At 42.5% G+C, this 20,992-nt stretch overlaps 1 protein-coding gene across 3 annotated transcripts in view; it reads right to left on the reverse strand.

Annotated features, from left to right (window-relative positions):
• The window catches only part of MATN4 (matrilin 4), a 176,864-nt gene extending 156,350 nt beyond the window's left edge, over positions 1 to 20,514 (reverse strand). Inside the window, exons 1-2 of one of the 3 annotated variants that reach the window (XM_078652191.1) lie at positions 20,390 to 20,514; positions 20,182 to 20,266 (exon numbers count right to left, since the gene is read on the reverse strand). The gene's annotated coding sequence lies outside the window, so the exon portion shown is untranslated. The remainder of the gene's footprint in view (positions 1 to 20,181; positions 20,267 to 20,389) is intronic. The other 2 variants (XM_078652192.1, XM_078652193.1) reach the window with 2 other exon arrangements.
• Between the last annotated feature and the right edge of the window lie 478 nt (positions 20,515 to 20,992).

Raw genomic sequence — 20,992 nt, forward strand, 5'->3', positions numbered from 1 at the left:
AAACTTAAGACAGACTTAAGACAGACTTAGGACAAATTTAAGACAAACTTAGGAAAGACTTAACACTGTTAATACTGAACACCTTTTTTGATCCAGCAGTGAATGATTACTATGAGCACTTAATTCTTCCCCTGGCCTGGCAGGAGCAAAGGAAAATGATTGATTTAACTGATACCCACCTTGGTTGGTAAGTAAATGCACGGCCGCAATCCCATGATGATCCAAGAGTACAAATAATTATATTATACAAACTGAATGGATAGTAGTGTTCCCAAAGGAAATGTCCGCACTATTCTATAGGCTACAAATATATATGTTCAAGTGGTACACGAAAAGTGAAAAGGAGAGCATTAGAAACAATAAATATTTCTTGGGTGCTAAAGAAATTCAAGGCACCTACTATCCAGAGGTGCTACAGGCTGATAATTATATGTACATGTCATACAAGCTGTTAATAGCAACTTCTGGAAGATACTTCTGTAACCCTCAAGAAGAATTTAGAATGTGGATGCTTTCTAGAATTAACATTGGCAAAAGGTTCACATGTATACGTGTACTTCATGTCTTTCACTGTCACGGAAGGAACTCGGTGTACAGAATAGTAAGCTGTAAAGTCCGAAAAAGTTGTTGGTTCAACAAAAGGAGTAACAGGCGGGGTGCAGAATCTTTGTACTACCTAGGGAACCTGCCTCATGAATGGTGTTGTAGACAGTGCTTGGAATTACTTAGATTGTTGAAAGTGCTTCACCAAAATCCACCACTCCAAAAATGCAGTCAACTCTGGGCAGAGTCATCCATGGAGGAGAAAAGCAGCAAGAAAGTTACAGGTGAAAGAAGATGGATCACCTGCATCCTTAGCGGAGGACAGAATACATAGCAAGCATTGGCAAAGCTAATACGTTATGTCTTATACAAGGGCTATTGGGTTGCCAATGATTTTTTAGCCATGTTGTAGAGCAGCACAAATGCTGTGCAGCATGGTTTAAAGTTAGAAAAAGCACTATGAAATGGCCAGCACCGGGCACGTCATATAGATGTTTTTCTTATTGCAGGTAGTGATGGGCACCATGGGCAATGGAAAAATGGGCAACATGCACAGTGGGAGGGAGGGTAGGTTGAACGAATGGGAAATACAAAAACAGGAGGTAGGATGGGAGGGAATGATAAATGGGATCATAATAAAAAACACTTTGATGTGGCCAGTGCTGGCTGTGTCACTGTGGTACTTTTTTTATCACAAGGCATAACACACACATGAGGAACTGGGAGGGAAGAAGCAACAGGGACAATGGGAAGGTAGAAGTAGAAGGAGAAAAATTAACATGGACAAATGGTTGGAGGGAAGACAAAAACAGAAACAGGAGGGCTAGGTGTTGGAGGGGAACAAGCAACATGGATATCAGGGGGTGAGAGGGAAAAGCAACACAGATAATGAGGAGTTGGAGGGAAGAAGCAACATGGACAAGTAGGGGTGGGAGAGGAAGAAGTTTTACAGATAACTGGGGAAGCAATACATACAATGGGAGGGAAGTAGCAGCACAGGAAGAACAGCATGGGGGAAGAAGAAAGTAGCTACAGTGGGGGCAGATCAAAGAAAATAGTACATCAATCACAGTGGGAGCAACGAAATGACACTAATCAAGATGAAGCAATCAGTACTTGGCACATGCTCCTCATGAAAGAAAGGGACGTGAACCCAGTATTTTCTTGCCAATTTGGCAGCAAAGAAGTGTGACAATGATCCAATGAATGATAAGAATGGGCAAGCTTCAAGCCCCGTGTTATAAACAGTATGTCTGGCAAGCAGCAGTGCATGCCCGTTGTCTTAGCCAAGACCTAAAATGATCATGGTTGCTAATAATTCATAGAACTAAAAGAAAAGATTTGTCTAAGCGAACCAAAATTTACAGAATATTTGTACAGATCATGACTCTACATCATACACAGGGTAAATTCCAGAGCAAAATGATGAATGAATATGTGTAAGTCTCCATGCACATGTTTATCACTGAGACTGAAACCAGCATGGCTCTCAGCAGTTGCAGAACTGAAGAAATATATGTGATTTGGTTTACCCTGAGCATGGGTACATGAGTTTTACCTATGAAAAATGAGTGGAATCATTTTCTTAGCAATGGGTTGTGTGAATTACAAAACAATAAACCGTCATTAAAACAAATACGTTCAGGCAGTGATACTTAGTCATCACTGCATTTCCTTTCAAGTCCATGAACAGGTAAAACAAGGAGCTACAGATGCTTGAGCAGTTTGACATTGTTCTACTTGGGTCTCAACAACAGCAGTGATCATGAAAAATGAAAGATTCCATGGCAAATGAAAATACATGTGGACATTAGACTCCTCAATAGAGCAATCAAAGGGGAGATGACCTGCACTCCTACCCTAGCTTAATTGCAGCAGGCACAATGGGAACACAGCTCTAAAAAAAGACTTTAAAAGAATATCATCAACTGAAGCTGCATGAAAGTATTACTGAAGAATCAACAGTCACATTTATAGGACTCACTCTGATAAACCATCTATCGATGGAAATATTGAAAAGTTGTTACTGGGGAAGAGAGCAGATCTACTTTCATGAGTGGATTGGGTGGGGTTGACCTCTGTGCTAGCATCAATTTCAATTACATACATGCAAAATGACTCTTCTTAGAGGATCAGAATGTTTCCTCGGTTTAAATACGGGTTTCTTAGTCTTGAATCTGTCCTTTACTTTATAGACAAGTGCATCAGAGGGCCTCTCTTGTTTGTCTCTCCAACTTGACATTGACCGCAGATCATTAGGCTTCATACATTTATATGAAGTCAGATATGGGGTGGTGCCAGGTCGTTCCTAGTCTTTAAGAAATCATTCAAAACATGGCTTTTCTAAAACAAGTATTGGCTTTTATTATAATTATGTTGTCCCAACTTTTTATTCCTAGTCTTGATCTTTTCCATAATCTCTTGAACTCTCAGCACTAGGATAACCCTTTTGGGATGAGTAGGTGCTATAAAAATACAAATAACATATCAAAACAAAACAATGATCTGTCATACTTGCCACCTTCTCATGATCACTGGAATCAATAAATACCAGGGCCCTGACCTGACCAGAACCTACCAGACCAACCTAGACCTTCGTCTTAATTCTGCCTCCATTCATCTCCACTCCTCGGTACTTCACTCGGCCATTAACATCAGCAGTGGTGATATGATTAGCAGATAAGAGGGACAACATTTTCTTCATGTAGATGCACAATTAATAGAGCAGCACAACACCTCTGAGCCCCCAGAGTGTCCAAGAGGAAATGAGAGCACACAATATTCCTGGCACAGTATTATCGTACACACAGAAGGTGATGGGAGGAATGCTTGCAATAAGTCTAACTACTGGCAATTGCTCAGGGTACCAGTCCCACCCACTGTTCTGTGGCCCACCATGCCACCTCAATTTGGACCCAGCAAGGTGAAAATCAGTTTCGAAACCACTTCAATCAAACAGTCCATCCAAACTGGCAGGATGGGTCCTCCTTGAACCAGAACACAAGCAACCCAAGACGGGTTTTGCCCTGGCTGATGATTTTCAGTGTGGTGTACATTTGACTGCAGTGGCACAATGAGCAGGGACCAATGTCTGGGCATACCCTTGACACATAGGGCAGAACATCAAACATACAAAAGGTGGTGGGAGGAATTCTTGCAATAAGTCTAACCACTGGAAATCCCTTGTGGTAGAATTCCAACCCATCGTTCTCATGCACACCAGGGTACTGTACCAGTTGCCGTGCAGTTTTGCACCGACATTTCCAATGCCTGACAAGCGAAAAACTACTTTTACATGGAGTAATGGCTGCAAAAAACAACAGTCTGCACGGTCAGTCCAAAGTTTGTTGCAAAGGTGCATATACACCAGTGTGATGCACGTATACCCAAAAATGTTGCTGAAAAATTTAAACGGTAGCAGTGCAATGTATGGAAACAGGCCCAGGGAATTTACAAAGATTTTACAACTAAGGGCCATATGTATCAACATTCCATTTTGCGATTCCTAAATAGCGGTTTTTAAGGAATCGCTATTTAGAAATCGCTAAATGGTATGTATGTAGAAATGCGCTTCTTGTTAGCGATTTCTTAAAATTCCTTAATTGCGATTAGCAAATTGCTAATCGCAATTAAGGAATAATTTCCCATTCATTCCTATGGGCCAGGAGGCCCATAGGAATGAAGGGGAAATGTGCGATTCGCAATTTGCTAATCGCAAATTTGGAATATTTTCAAGGGTGCAGGGGTGTCCAAAGGACACCCTGTTGCACCCCTGAAAACTGCATGGGTGCACATGTGGGGCACATACATGCCCTAAGGGCATGTTTATGCGTCACATGGCACTTTGAAAAATTAAACAAAATGCATTTTGAAAGGAATTCGCAACTTACCACCAACTAGAAGTTGGTGGTAATTTGCGATTCCTTAAGGCCAATTTGCTATTTTTTTTTAGCTTCTTACATTGCATTTAAGGAATCGCAAAATTTGCGATTCCTTAAATGCAATCGCAAGATAAGGAATCGCATATTTTGCGATTCCGTATTTTTAATGCAGATTGCCTTGATGCATACCATTTGACCAAATTGCATTCGCAAATGCCGAAATTCGGCGAATTTCGGCGATTGCGAACTCAATTTGGCTTGATACATATGGCCCTAATTGTTTTATGAAGTGCGCTTTTGGCCATGTTATGTCACCCTGGATACTGGAAAGCATGCATGGAAGAGGGATTTATTGTTTCGTTCTTTAAAGTTGGACCGTGCTCTGGCTTTATTACCAGACTTAAGCCATTCGCGCTCTTTTATGAACAAAAGGGCGGGGCCTACAAAAACAATGAGGTCCTTTCCTGAAATGGCATCTTACTTTTAACAGCTTGTTCATAACTTCCGAGGATGAGGCAAAAAGCTACAAGATGTGTAGGTTTTGCTGCAACAAAATATGTGCATGCTAGCTATTTAGATTAGCGGAACCTGAAGCCACAGGCAAGAACGGCTGATTTTATGAATTACTGGAGCGTCCACAATGTGATGGTTCTCTTAAAAAGCACAAATGTGCATTGATCTGATTGCTGCACGTGCGGACCGTGATATATAAGACATCAGCATGCTGTGTGTTTACCAAGTGTTCATAGAGCTCTCTTTATTCCATTTGCAGCAGCAGACGGTATGTTTGGGTCCAGGAAGTGATCTCGAAATGAAGAAGCAAATCTGGCTGAATTCATAGGTAACTGATACTTGGTTAATCGGACACAGCTGCCAGAGCGTCATTTGCACTGATTAAATCAAGGCTAAACTCCAAAATACTTACTTTTAGCATCTTAGGTAGAATGAAAGACAGGCGGGCAAACAGGCGGGCAGACTAGCAGGCAGGCACACAAACAGTGTTGGAGAGCAGGAGGGATGGGTGGTGTATTGTTGGATCACTCAATAAATGGATACTGACTTGATAGAGAAAAACGACTTTTCAAAGAGGCCACATTTATTGTAGGCTTATCTTAATGCTTAGATTTCATCCCTTGTGTCCAGGTTTTTGTTAAATATTGTTGTTTGTAACTACTATGTGCGCAAAGCAGAGTTGCATAAACTATACATGCAGAGAGAATAATATGATGTTTAATATCATTGTTGAGATGGGAGGGACATCATGGCCCACTCAAGGCTTTGCATCTTGTGAGTCAATAATTAATTAAACTATGACACTGTCAAAGACTGGCCAGCAGACACAGTTTGTCACTGCAACCAAGCTGTACCTGGCTGTTGTGCCCATAATTAGGGCATACCCAGTCCTGGGATGCTTGTGTTCCGGTTCAAGGAGGATATGGCTTGGCAGTTTGATCTGGACTGTTGGAACAGGATCAAACTGATTTGTACACAGCTGGGCCCAAACTGAGGTGACGCGGTGTGCAAAGTAACAATGTAGTGGGATGCGGCCCGAGTGATTACTAGTGGCTGAGATTAATTCAAGCATTCCATTCATCACTGTTTTACATACTTATTGTGGTGCCCTAAGTGGGACAGGTATACCCAGACCTGGGTTCCATACATACTGTGTCACTGTAACCAAGCTGTACCTGACTGATGAGCCAATAACTAGGATGAAACCTGTCCTGGGTTGCTTGTGTTTAGATTCAAGGAGGATCTGGCTTGGCAGTTCAGGCTGGACTGTTTCTATTGAAGGGTCAAGACTGATTTGCATATAGCTGTGCCCAAACTGAGGTGGCATGGTGTGCAAAGTAACACTGGATTGTGATGCAGCCCAAGTGATTACTAGTGGCCGAGATTAATTTAAGCATTCCATTCATCAATTTTTGTATATTTATTGTGTCACCCTAAGAGGTACGGGTATGCCCAGACGTAGGTCTGATGCACACTGTGCACTGGAACTAAGCTGTACCCAACCGGTGAGCTCATAACTAGGGCAAAACCAGTCCTGGGTTGCTTGTGTTCTGGTTCAGGAAGGACCTGGCTTGGCAGGTCGGCCTGGACTGTTCCTATTGGAGCAAGGCCAAGACTGATTTGTATAAAGAGGGGTCCAAAGTGAGATAGCAGTGTGTGCAAAATAGTTATGGATTGGGATGTGGCCCAGAGTGATTACTAGTGGCTGAGATTAATTCAAGCATTCCATTCATCACTGTTTTATATACTTATTGTGTAGCTCAGTTTCTACACTCACATCTCTCGTTCTCTCTCCATTCATTATTCCTCCAATGATGTCCCATTAATTGAGATTATTTAACCAAAAAAAACCATCATCACAAATGTACACACTGATGTAACTGTGACTACTCTTAGTGTTCATATAGTAATATGTTTTCTTATCGTTCCGTAAAAAATCAAATTGATTTTATCACTTTGTCCTGAAGAAGGTGGTGTCAATCAACTATAAGCTACTGAAACACTACGTCGCCGTTTCTGTGATAGAATATTTGACATTTTGGTATGCTTGTGTTATACATAAGCTGATATTTTTTGTGATTGATTATCATTTATGAAATAATGTGTGTTTTTATTTGATGTATCAAAACTAGAGAGTAATTTGTTCTATTAAGTTTTTTTCCTTATGTCCATGACAAACAAAGATTTGTTTAATAAATGAAGATTGAGAAATCTGTGCCATTCAGACACAACTAAATAGGATATCATTCTTGATACAATTTGTAATATTGTTTTTAATGTATTGTGATGATATATCTTATGCACATTGTTTTATGCAAATTTTGAAATGTGTAAGTGGGAATTTTCCTATATTGGGGTATAAAATATATTTTTATGAATTGTATTTTTATAGTTTTTGACAAATTAAAGTAGACATTTTTGCATCAATCGGGTTTCAGTGTATAAAGAGCGAGCTGAGGGGCATATGAACGTTTCCCTACAATAAGATGAATAGAGTGACGTACAAATAAGAGTGTTCTCATAGAAGAGAATGTTTGTTTTGTTTTTGGCACATGTAAGGCACACACATGCACTAGGGGCATGTGTGCGCGGCATAGCGCTTTGAAAAATGCAGTTTTGTGCATTTTTCAAAGTTTGCACGAGGTTACGATCAACTTGAAGTTGATAGTAATAGTGTTTCCTAAATGTGCAGTTCGCATTTAGGAAAGGCTACTTACATATGCATTGGGGATTCGCTAATTGTGATTCCCTATTTGCATTCCCAATTTAGGTAGTCGCAAAAAAATGTGATTACCTAAATTAACGAATGCCAAAGCATTTGATACATAAGGAAAGTCAATTTTGCATTCACAAACGGCTGAATTTTGTGATTCACACCATTTACGAACGCAAGATAGTTTCATACATTTGGCCCTATTAGTGTAACTATAGCAGCTGAATTTCTATGATTTTGTGTGAGCAAAATATCACCCTAACTATAACGTCCCTGTAACCTTTGTTTTTTTCAGTGAATTTTTACGTTTTTTAAAATGTTAATTCCTAACTATAAAGACCCTGTAGACTTTTTTTTTTCAGTGACTTTCTATGACTTTTTTAAAGCAGCAGGCAGTTGGCTGCAGGGCCTGGCCACCTAGCCTTGCGCCGTGAATGGCCTTTGGGTGTGCGCAGCAGGTGGTTGTTCTCAGGGCGTGGCTGTGGGCCAGGCCCTAATGCCAATACCCCACTTTCACACAACCCACCCCTGTACTGTCAACCACACACAGGGTTGTTTGAGTGTGTGTAATTTTTTTGTTCATTGGGCTGTGGATTTGTGAATCCATTGCAGATTTACACTGGGTGTCGTGCTGAGACCCACTGGGAATCCACAGATCTGCGTGGTGTCAGCATTAAAACAATTGGCATTGTTTTGCCCATCAGGGGTCCTTTAGGGACCTCACCATCTGGTCCATGGGGTAAGGATACCTCTATTCTGACCCCTTATGTCACTTTTAAGTTTACATTTTCACCGACATACCGAGCCGATAAACATAATGGTGGCCACAACTTTTCTCTCAGGTTGCGGCCAGCCAATCAGTACTTTAGTTTTGCGCGTGGATCTGTGGATCTCCTGCGGGTAGATCCACAGGGGATCAGCGTCCCTATATATACAAATTGTTTATTGGTAAAGTTTTCTAAAACTACTGAACTGATTTACACCAAATCACAAAAAGCATGATCGGCTGAACAAAATCTAGCTGTCTGCCAAATTAGGTGTCATTCTGTCCAGCGGCTCGGGCTGTTCAAAGGTCCTATGGGGATTAACATGGGGAAACACGTGTTAGGACCCTCTATTTTTCTCAGATCCCACTTGGTGTACCACCCCAAAACTTTCCACACTGCAGCTGATGTGAGTGTTGAAGATTTGGGGAAACTTTTTGTGAAGAGTCATCAACTGGCGCCAAAGATATAGGCAGCTGAAAAACAACTTATTATTAGAAATTAGGTCCTAACCATAACTACCTACTGGTGACCGCCAGTAGGTAACTATGAATACTAGTGATAGTATACTTACTAGTATTTACAGTTAGGACCATGTTTCTATAGGAAAAGTGTTTTTTGACTTGCCTATAACTTTGGCACCATTTGACGAATATGCATGAAATTAAAAAAGAAAAGTGCGCCAGGAATTCTTATTGCACATCGGAAGTTGCAGGGTGTTCTGTTATGCGCACCGAGTAAAAGGGAGGTCAAAAAATTGTGTTTCCCATGTTAATTACCGTTGAGATTTTGAACATGACCACAGCCCAAACCGCTGGACGGAGTTTCAGTAAATCTTGCAGAAAGCTAACTCTTGGTCCAGAAAGAGTGCTTTTTAAGTCGAGCCTAGAGGCAGCACACATGCTGTTTTCCATCTGTGGGTTTTTGAACACATCCACCACATGCCCACCACTTTTCATAGGTTGCTTGGTCTGCCTTTACTAATTTCATAGTTTTTGTTGGTCTGTCATACACATTTTTCACATCTTGTGGGTGTTTTGTTCTTGCCCTGGCAACTTCCCCTGCTACCTAGATCTTTTCGATATGGGACATATGTTTTCTTAAACTGCACTACTTTTTTTTTACTGCCCTCTCCTCACCACTGGCTGGTACACAGCGCTGCTTTTCTTATTGACTGCCCTTCAAGATGCTCACGCCCGGCAGCAGCTCAATAATCCCTCCTTCTACGGATTGGAGCACTAACATCTCCTTATATTATTTTGGTTTTTTTTAGAAAACAGGCACCAGCCTCACTGAGCGCTTTTATGGGAGCAGGGAAATTCAGGGCCAAAAGTAGTCTGCAGTTCCTAGAGGCTTCTTTGCTGCTCCGTTGTTGCCTCTCGGGCTCTTCAACCATAGCCATCGGAGGAGGGGGGGGTTGGTGGAACCGGGGCCGCTGTATCTCCTTTGTTCTCGGAGATCATATGTGGGTCAAAGCAGCTCTGTTCTGCTAATCCCTTTCTCTAACTTTCCAGAGGCGTCAGTGACAGGCCAGCTTGCTGAGTCACTCTTGGTTAGTCAGCGAGTTTGTTTCATTTTGCAACATTTCTTATATGAGCCTGTTAATTTTTAAATGCATGATGACAAGGGGACAGATAAGATACTTCCTGTTTCTCTTGCTAAGCCATGGCCCAGACATTGGAGGAGGGGGCGGGGTAGAGATCTGCGGACTTATTTTTTAATGGCTGCCCTTACTCACCTCTACCAACTCAAGACACACGCTAAATACTGCACAAACATAGCAAGAGAAACAGGAAGAATCTTACCTGCCCCTTGTCATCATGCATTTAAGAATTAACAGGGTGAAAAGAAGGAAGTGATTTGGAGATTCAGGGTGCTCAGTAATGAACTCTAGGGGGCCGATTCGGATGTCATTCAGAAAGGCTTAGAATGGGATTCAGTTTTGCAGAATCCGATTCGGAACCCTTGTTTCTGAACAAATTGTATATATTTCCCAATAACCAATTTCGATGCCCAGGAACCATTTGAGCAGTCCGAATCAGTTTCGAAAGGCATTCAGATAGCCCAAATCTTTCAGAGCCGATTCTTACAGCTCTATAGACACGGTTTCCGGACGAGCGATTTTGATGACCGATACGGACAGCCGTTCCAATTCAGTTTGCCTGACACAAAACGGCTTTCGGAATCTGTCTTTAGGCCCCTCTTCAACTGGAGTCTTATGGATGGGGCCCATGGGGGTACCCAAAGGGCCCCTCTTCCCAACCATGCACAATGTGGAAGGCACCATGGGGTGCCCGCCACATGGTGCAAGGTTTTCCCCAACCACCCCTTTTTCCAATGGGAGCCTGTGTTATCGTTCGGAACACAGACCCCCATTGAAGTCAACGCAAGTCTGACCGAATGATGTTTGGTCGCATCGTAATTGGTCGTTCGGACTCGCGGGACCTGATTTGTTCGGAAATGATTTCAAGACTGATTCGTTTGGAATAGTTTACGATTGACATCGGAATCGGCCCCTAGATGTTGTGGTGAATGAGCTTGTTGAGTAATTTAAATGTGCAATGCAAGGGTTTCTGCAGATGTCTCCATTTCTACAGTATGAAGGCCCCACTTCTTACTTAATAAGAAGGATACCAGCTCGGTTGTCACACTCATCCGCTGATTCAATGTGTTTTCACTAGCATAATTAAGCTGATTGTTGATGCCTCATCATTTCCACTTGTTTCAGTTGGCGATTTTTGATACATACATTTTGACATATTTTTCTTTTTGCTGGACTCTCTTGCTAGTGTCCAGCAGAACGGTTTGGCACGTGAAGTAACAGTAGATGTTGTAGCACCCGCGATATTGTGCTGCATGGCGAAATACTTACAAGGTCCCGAAAACAAGACCTATTGGCTATGCAATGCGTGTTGTTATTTGGTGTAAATCCATTTAGTAGTTTTTGACTTATTAAAAGAAATTCTAATTTGTAAATCTAAGGACAAGAAGGCTTCCCAAACCCTCCTGATCTTGTCCTGAGATCTGATTGCCTGCCATCACACAACCAGGAAAGTTGGCAGCCATCTTGGGACTCGGCTTGAGCGGGGTCCCTGAAAAAAGGTTAAAAAAAGAAAGAGGGGCAGGGCAGGAATACCATGACCTCTTAGCTCTGGTGCTGGGGCCTTAGAGGCACCCCGGTCTGCTGACAATCACGGCAGATCCACAAATCTGGTGAAAATGTAATACCAAGCGCGGGCTCCCCCGCATGTTTTGGAAAAAAACCCAGGTAGGCCCAGGGGCATTGTTCAAATTAAGGAGAAGGCACATGGGGCCCCTCTCTTGAGGCTCTTGGAGCCCCAGTGATCACCACCTCTCAGGGTTTTATTTATAAAAAAAGTTGGGGCGCATGTGGCCCCTCTGCTGAGGCTCTATAATCATTGGGGACCACCACCTCCCTGGGGCTAAAGAAACAGTGACGGGGCGTGTGGACCCCCCAAGCCCCAGGGACCATCACCTCCCTGTGGATAAATACCAGCTAATGGGGGGCCACTCCGAGCCCTGGAGATCATCATCTCCCCGGCACCAAATATTTTTTTTAAGAATGGTAGAGTGGCGACATAGGACTCCGGGGACTAACACCTCCCTGGGCGGCCCTTGAACAAGAAAGGAGGGGGCCTACATAGCCACCCTCCTGGAGTGATACATGGTCCTGTGGACTGCCACCCACCAGGGCCGGCTCCTGCTATGTCCCGGGTGCTTACCCCCAGGACACTTTGCTGCTGAACACTTTTGCAGAATGGGTGTATGGGTGTCTCCATCATGATTGTGGCAATTGTGTAAATATCTTCCAAACAAAACCCCACAAGGAGGAAGTGGAGCACTCAGCAGATTTCAGCCATATGATGTATTACCAAACAGTCAGGTTTCAGTATATGTGCCTTTTTGAATGTGGGTAACATTAAGGGGCGTAACCACATGAGACTTTAAATCTAACAGAGTCCATTTCAATTGGATAGTGGGTCAACTTAAAGGACTGTTCTTTCAATGTAAACTACTTTCCAGAGCATCCACCATTGCTCTATATTAAACTTGTCATTGTTGATCACATTGAAGGTGTTGTGTTAGTAAACCTCTTGTAGATGTTAATTCACAGTGGTTACGCGCCCCCACATTGTTAGCAGCTCTGTATCACTGCCACTTTAGCCCACCAGTGCCATACCTCTGATTTTTAAACAGGCTGCTTTTCTCCTGATTTATGCCAGATCTTCGTAGGCTCTCTTTTAGTAGCATATGCTCAACTATTAATGCTCTGACTCCATGCCAGCGGGGCTGATATTTCTTCCAGGCTGCAGCGGTTCTAGTGGTCTATGTAAAACACTCTGAACCAATTGCCACACTTTGCTGTTGAACACTGTTACAGAACAGGTGTCTCCGTCACGATTGTGGCTATCCTGTGTATATCTTGCAAACAAACCCCCCCCCCCAAGGAAGAAGCAGAGAACTCACCTGATTTCAACCATTTGATTTATTATCACACAGATGTGTTTCGGCATATGTGCCTTTTTCAATGTGGGTAAAATTAAGGGGCAACACCTTATACGTATTTAAATCTAACATAGTCCATTTCCATTGGATTGTGGGCCGCCAATGACAAGTCAACAAACAGGACTGTTCTTTCAATGTGAAGTAGTTTACAGAGCCTCCGCCATCACTGTATATGTAATCTGTCATTGTTTATAACCTTTAAGGTGCTCGTGTTCGTGAATATCCTCTCATAGGTGTTAATCCACAATGGTTACCAGCCTCCACATTGTTAGCCAACTCTGTATTGCGGCCACTTTAGCCCAGCAGTGACATACCTCTGATTTTTTAAACCACCTGCAAATTTCCTCGTTCGACCTCTTACCTCCTTATTTATGCTAGATCCCCATAGGCACTCATTTAGTAACATACGCCCAACTATTTAGTAATGCTCCGACACAAGAGTTGCTACATTTGGTGACCTTCCTAAAGTGGAAGTGGGTAATGCTGAGTCTGTGTCTCAATATTCTCTGGCAATGAATGATGGCAATTTGTCTACCGGGGAAGAACCTGGTTTTAAGGCCTTGCTCCACAAGAGACAGGTGAAGCCTTTTTTTACTTAAGTACTGTGTTGTGCTAAGCATGCCTACTGTTCTGGTAGAGACTGGGACAACTGAAAATCTGTGCCACTTCTACTCTATCTGGAGGATTTTGCTTTTCCACATGGTCGTCTGCAAAGCGGCCACTGGTGGATCACTTTGGCTATCCACAATACCTGATCAGCAGGGGTTCCTGTAAAACCAAATAAGCATAGAACCATACAGAAAAGGGTGGTAGTATTCAAAGTCTCTGAAGTCAAATGCCCAGGATGCCCTAACCAAAGTCTAATTTGATTTCCAGTTCTTTAAAAACAGTCAAATACCAAAACTGGTCAGTCATTGTGAAAAATAGAATGGTGGCCAGGTCACAATCTTGAAGAATAACCCTATGGTGCTTATTGGGAGCCGAAATGCATCAATACAGTGTATATTGAAATATGCATAGATGTACATATTGAGTCAATAACCTAGATAAACTAAGAAAAATTGACTATAGTTATGTTCCCCTCTGCCACTTTCTAAAATGCATTTTTATGGAGCAAAAAATTGCCAACTACACACTGTTACCACATTGCCCCTGTCTGGTCCATTTATGGACCACTCCAAGTGTTTCGTAATTTGAAAGGTGTAACGCATTGTGTGAATACAATTCAAGGGTACTTATTGCCAGTGGTTTCAAGGAGGCACAACATTGATCTACAAAATTCAACAGGAAGTTTGTAAACGCGTTGCTTGTGACAACAAGTAACATTATATGTTTGTACTGATTGTATTATTTGAGAGTATAGCAAATGTGTACAAATTATCTTGCTGTTGACAGGCAATGAATGAAGAATTGTTGTTATTATATTACAATCTGCCAGATTGTTTTTGCCAATGCTGGGGAAAAGTAACAACGAACTGTTTTCTGTACAGAATGGATATAGATTTCTATACAGAATGCATATAGGAAAAACATAATTGAATGTGATAAAAAGGCAAGAGGAATGAGCGTTTTTCATATGTGTAATAGTCTCTTATTCCTTCCAACAGAAGCACTCCCTGGAAGGCAGGATAATACACCACAGATCCAATAGCATGAGGTGGGAGTATTACAATGTATACTTTAATACATTGTATCAGTATGCCTTGCAGACAGCTGCTCTGTCAATCAAGACCTAAAAATTGTGAAGTTATCTTCTAAATAATTTACATTAATCTACATCAATGTTGATAAGAATCTGCAGTCGATAACCAATTGGCAGGATATGTCCTGCCCGGCACCTACCAGTTTTATAGGGCATGCCCCAGACATCAATACTAGTGATGATCTGCTCCACATGTTGGGCATCAGTAAACATCTGAGTAACAGATGTGGAGAGTGTTGTTAAAGTGAGCTATTGACTCCTCCAGAGACGGAGCCCTTTGAAGACTTGTGTAACCGGGGCATCAAGGTGGGCTTTGTCAGACCTTTATTCCAAGAGCGGCATTGACCAAGTCTGTGCAATCCTTGGGGCCAAAGGAACCTGAGCCAATGTAGGCCTAAGCACATTCTTATAGAAAGTGCATCACCAGTCAGGTCAAAGACTGGAAGAACTTATGCCTGAATCATAGAGAGGGCATGGTGAGGATTGGAAAGGTGAAGCTTGCCTGGGTTAGCTAGAAGGGTAAACAACCTTTACAACGCAACTTTTACCACGCAGTGCCTTTACGATGCAACTTTTACAACGCAAACCATTACAACGCATTGCGCTGGGGGGCGCTCTAGGATAGAGAATGTGTTTAATTTACTATCCAACACCTTCCGTTCTATCCACGGGGACTGGAGTTGGAATAGTAAATTAAACAATTCACTATCCAGCACCTAAAAGCACTATCCGTTGTAATGGTATGCGTTGTAAAAACCGCGTTGTAAAAGCATGCGATGTAAAAGCATGCGTTGTAATGTCATACATCCGCTAGAGGAGGGTAGTAGTCACTTTGTCACAGTGTAAAGTGGGGCTTTCTATGGATATGCCTATGGAGCATGGTGGGGATCCCAGACTGAAGCTTATGGGGGCGGGCAGTTTCTACTTGGGACAGTTACGGGGCATGAAAGGAGATGCTAACAGCTGAGAGTGGCAATGTAGAGGCAGAAAGTGGCTAACTCTGGTAAGAGGTGGGACAAGGAAGTGCTATCAGCCTATGTGACTGGGTGTGTGGAGGAGAGGCCAGTCTGGAGCTTGTAGGATTGAGGGGATACCTGCCTGTGATGGGGACTAGGACAGGGAGTTGAAGCTTGAATGTGATGGTTTGCACTATCTGTATAGAGGGTGATGCTGGGAGAGATGCTAGTTGCAAACCTTAGGTGAAATGCAAGGACAGTGAGCAGATGTGTCATTGTGGGAGGAAAATGTTGCCACCTAAGGGGACTGTTGTGCTCATTAAAGCATGTCCTCATTCCTCCAATAACTGAATGCACTTATACCCACTTTTGTATGAATTGACTTGTTTATTGCAGACTTCTAAAACAAAATAAATCGTATTACAACAGATGTAATTGTAGCAGAGTCTACTTGATCAGCTCCCTGGCTCCTTGCCTGAAATAAGGCAGTCAAGCTGCTAGAGGCAGTGATGGACACTCTGTTTAATGACTCAAATGCCTACATGCTGTCTGCTCAAAGGCCACCTCACCTACTGCGAGTCAAATGTACGACTCTCCCCCAATGGGAGGACCAGCTGGGTTTCAGTGCTAACAAAGACAGCTCTGTTGGACACTTTCTTCCGAAAAAAAGAGAAACAAAGAGTCTCCTTGAATTCCTTATAACCACTGCTAAAAACCTGGGGGATCAATTACCACACTCCTATTAACCCAAGACAGCGACTAAAAGGCCTGGACACAGGCTTGGCTGTGGCACTGCCTTCACATTTGTTTTCAACAGATCCCATAAAGTCTGACTGTAACAATTGTAACCAGAAGCTGCTGAAGCTGAAAAAATATTATGTCTTCGGTGGTTAAGAGGAATGTTCCTTTCCTACAGCGCACTGCAGTGGGTGCTGTTTTTTCACCATTTTTATCCTTCATAGCACTCTTTAAAAAAAATAAAAAAAATCACTAGAAATGTGAGTGCGGTGAATATGTTTCTTGACCATTATGTGAAAGAATTCGCATAAATTAAGAAGCTAACCTAGAAAATAGCCTCTTAGAAAAGCAAGTAGTTTAAGAAATAAATTACCGGGGCATACGTCAAAAATGTTAACCTTTTTTCAAAAGCAGTCTCACTCGAACGCAATTATGATTTTTAAGAGTCGTGAACTTTCTATGATAGTTTTCAGCATTGCTTTTCATTTTTTTTTTACTGTTTTAATAGTTGCAGTAGATTAAGCACACATCTTGCTCCTATTTCATTAACATCCTGCAGCCTGCTGAACGCTGCCTGAAATAGCAACGGTAGTATTCCTCTCCCAGCCCAGCAGTCACCGTCTTCCTGTCATAAAGGGCACCCCCACCTCCAACCTTTCGCATATCCAGCGTAGCCATGGTTTGGTCAGTCCACAATGCCCCTTTCAAAAGATCTGTACCAGCTACCAGGCTTACAGGGATCGAGTTTGCTGTGTTTTTTTTACTGATTAAACAAATTCCTCGGCTAAATGGCTTTTGCTTGTGACACAATCAACACAACCATAATAAAAGTCTTGACTGGCAGTTTTAAGATTAAAGGAAACAGCTTGGCAAATAACTGCGCCAAAGTTCATACATGATATGGGATCGGCATACTATACGGGACAGAATTAGGATACCAGATGACTCTACGTTAACAGGGTCCATATTTTCTAGTTGACGATCGGATGCATTCTGGGAGTTGTAGTCTTGATTTTCTTCCTTTGAACTAGCGGGAAAAAATCACTACATTTAAACTGACTGAAAAACGAAAGCATTAGACTCCAGCACAATGCACCTACTGACATAGTATCATACCGGTAACCCAAAGAAATCGTGTGGTGACTTAATATACGTTTCTGGCGTTTCAGTGTCATTTTAGAGATTTTGGGGGCCCCTATTTAGAGCAACTTTAATTTTTACTACCCATTATTTGCTAATACAAGCCCCATGATACCAAACAATATTGAAATAATATTGAAAGGGCGAGATAAAGAATAAACAAACAGAAACACAATAAAAATAGCTTTCACTGGAGCCCCTAGGTAGGTGGGCGCCCTGGGCAGTTGCCCACTTTGTCCATGCCTTAAAATGTCTCTGAGGGACATTAGGAATCGTGACTTCCCTGTCACTCGTTAGCTCATCACTCGGGCACAGCATTGACCATATCCCCACCTACTGTCAATCCATCGCTACCCACCTGCGATATGAAAAATGTATTGACTAAAAATGTGTCATCTCACAAGAGTGAAGTACCGAACACCTTAGTACTAGAGCCAACCAAGAACTAAGTACATGATGAGGATTGGGGAGTTCGCCCCACTCCAGTCAGAAAAGCACGGAAAGATCTGTCTCCTGCCAACTAGGCACCAATCAACTGAGATCTACCACCGACCAACTCCAGAGAGCTGGGCACTAATTGGTAAGGAGCAGAGACTCATTCAACATGTCACCACACTAGCGGTTGTACGGCGTTACAACGCAGGCTTTTACCCCGCATGCCATTACAATGCAGTTCTTAACGACTTGCATTGGGGGGTGCTGGATAGTGAAATAGTTTAATTTTCTATTCCAACTCCAGCCCACGTTGATAGTAGGGAAGGTGTTGGATACAAAATTAAACAATTCCCTATCCTACAGCACCCTCCAGCGCAAGTCGTTGTAACGACTTGTGTTGTAATAGTAGCGTGGTAATAGCAGTGCGGGGTAATGCCCGCGTTGTTATGGATGTTTCCCACCCTAGCGCTGGAACCTGCTGCCTGCAGCTTTACCTTCTCAAGAATCAGACACTAAAGTAATAGAACTATCCCTAGAGCCAATCATCCGAAGACCCACTATCAAATGCAGAAACCACACCAATGTTAGATAATACTGTAATAAGGGGCAATTTCACTAAGCAAGCTCAAAATAATCTGAAAAATGCAGCACAGCAGGGTCATGTGATGCAACGGGGAGACGAGCAGCGCAGCCCTGATGGGGCAGTAGGAGCACTGGGACACAAAGGTTTGCAGGAAAAACACCAGTGACTGCCCCAGTGTGTTTAATTCTCCTGGAAAATGTGAGCAATGCCATCAGAACTGAACAGTGCTCAATGAACATGAATTGAGAGCCCCTGCTTTCAAAGCATGCACGGTGATTTCCACAAGAGTATAGAATTAGACAAGGAATGGTGAGGAAGGATGCCCTGGGGGGGAGATGGCAAGGGTGGGTTCTAGGCATGCAGCTATGAATGCTAAGTTAAAATGGAACAGAATCAAAGAATCTGAAATGTAGGATACGCATTCGCACCTGACCAATGGCCACGCCATTGGAAAATATCATCACTCTTTTGGCACATGCTCATCCGATAACATCTGTAGTATGATATTCACTAATCAACTTGCCAATCTGTATGTGGTAATATTTTTCGTTTCACTGATAAGGTGCCCTTTAAAGCTGTTCACAACTTTTAGTAAGGGGCCAGTAGCTGTGTATTCCCATACAATAATGTATCAATAAATTGTTCAGCACATTTTGTAGGTTAATTTTATATTTCCGCTACCCAATATCTCTCATGAACAACAAAACACTGTTTTGATCTAGTAACTAATGCAGACACATTATTGTATACTCAAGAGATTCAACTACCTCTACATGTCCTATTAAGTTTTATAAAAAGAACATAATTATGTTTTTAAATAAAAAAATTGGCACAATCCACCATGCAGCACAACAAAATCGTATCCACCATAAAAACTCCAACCCACTTCAAATAGTAATCACCCCCCAATGCAGCCAAACCTACACCTTCACAAACTACCTTAGATAATCTAACCCACATCAACACAACTCAACTCAACCCAACCCAACAGAATGCAGCCCACTCAAGACATTCTAACCCATACTTATATCAACACAATCAAACCCAATTAAAAAAATCGAATCCTTTACAAAATAGTCCAAACCACAATATTGCAATCCAAGGTAAAACGTACCCCAAAACAATCCAACCCAATGCAATCCAGCCCAATACAATTTCAACCCACCCAGTACTGTCAAACCCATGCAACACAACCCATTCTCACCCACTAGCTCCCCAACACAGAACATCTCACCCCAGCATGATTCTCCTCCTTCACCACCCACAAGCCAATGAAACTAACACAATTTAACCCAGCAGTTCACAATTAAAATGTATTTGGAACATTTGAGCTAACAGAAATGACCTCAAAGAGCATCAGGTAGGGTGTGGTAACTCTCTAGACTTGCTTCTCTTGTTTTATTCCTCCTACACCTCCATCACATACTGCAGGCGTCATGACTCACCAGGGGACGCTGTCTATTAGACTCTCTCCCTAATCTGTGCCATGCATTGCAATCTTGGCAGGGTTTGTTCTGCTGAGAGTAATATCTGTCATGTGACAGTAAATGCTGGAACACGTGGCCACTTGAGCTGCAGTCCCTCCAAAGAGCCCTATGCAAGCCAAGCTGATTTTTATTCCAATAGATGGGGGACCCTATTCCATCCACTCCCTGCACCCTTGTTTCAGTGGCTTCCCCCACTCACCTTAGCAAGGCCAGGAGGTTCCAGGAGCTGTAGACCGAACCAGCACCGCGGAGCGTTCTTGGGACTGCTGTCAGCAATGTCGCTCCTTAGGGGAAAAAAGAAAAAAAGAAATGCTATTCACCTCAAAATAAATGAAAGACGCCTCGTTTCAAATCTAGAAGCGAAGACGAGGGATGACGGTGCATCGCAACAAATCATTTGAAGTTACCATTCAAAGGTTGTGGGAAAAAAATAGGACTTCCTAAAGCAAATTGTGGCTCAGCTGCCAGTCAGAGGCGTGCTGCAGGGAGCCTGTGCTGGGTTGGAAAGACACTCCACGGCTTGTGCAGGTATTTAACTTGAGAACTAAGTGTGAACGGAAAACCACTCCCCTTCTGCCGCGGCAGAGACTGGCAGATCGTTTTCCCACTGAACAAAGTCTTCGGGACTTTTATGGCAAAATCTCAGGGGCAGACGAAATCTGTGCATAGTCGCTGCATTGAAATCTTCAGTTTTTTAAAAATTTCTTTTCAGACTACGAAATGATATGTTACACTTTGTGATGCAGCAGGCAAAAGTCACAGACTTTATTAAATTGCATCGTAGCATTCATGTAGCGCTTACAACTGCCTTGGAGGACACTGAAGTCTTAAACAGATAGGAATTGTGACTACTGTTCCTTTTATTGTTGCCTTAGACTTTAGGTTGTTTGATTTCTCTGTCAAACACTTAGCTGTATGTATCACTGAATGGCATATTAAAGAACTTAACTCCAAACTAAGGTTGGGCATTTGGCCCACTTTTTAAACATTGGATCTCTGACTTCAGACCA

This window comes from Lissotriton helveticus, chromosome 7 (assembly GCF_964261635.1).
Source record: "Lissotriton helveticus chromosome 7, aLisHel1.1, whole genome shotgun sequence".
NCBI classification, from domain to species: domain Eukaryota; kingdom Metazoa; phylum Chordata; class Amphibia; order Caudata; family Salamandridae; genus Lissotriton; species Lissotriton helveticus.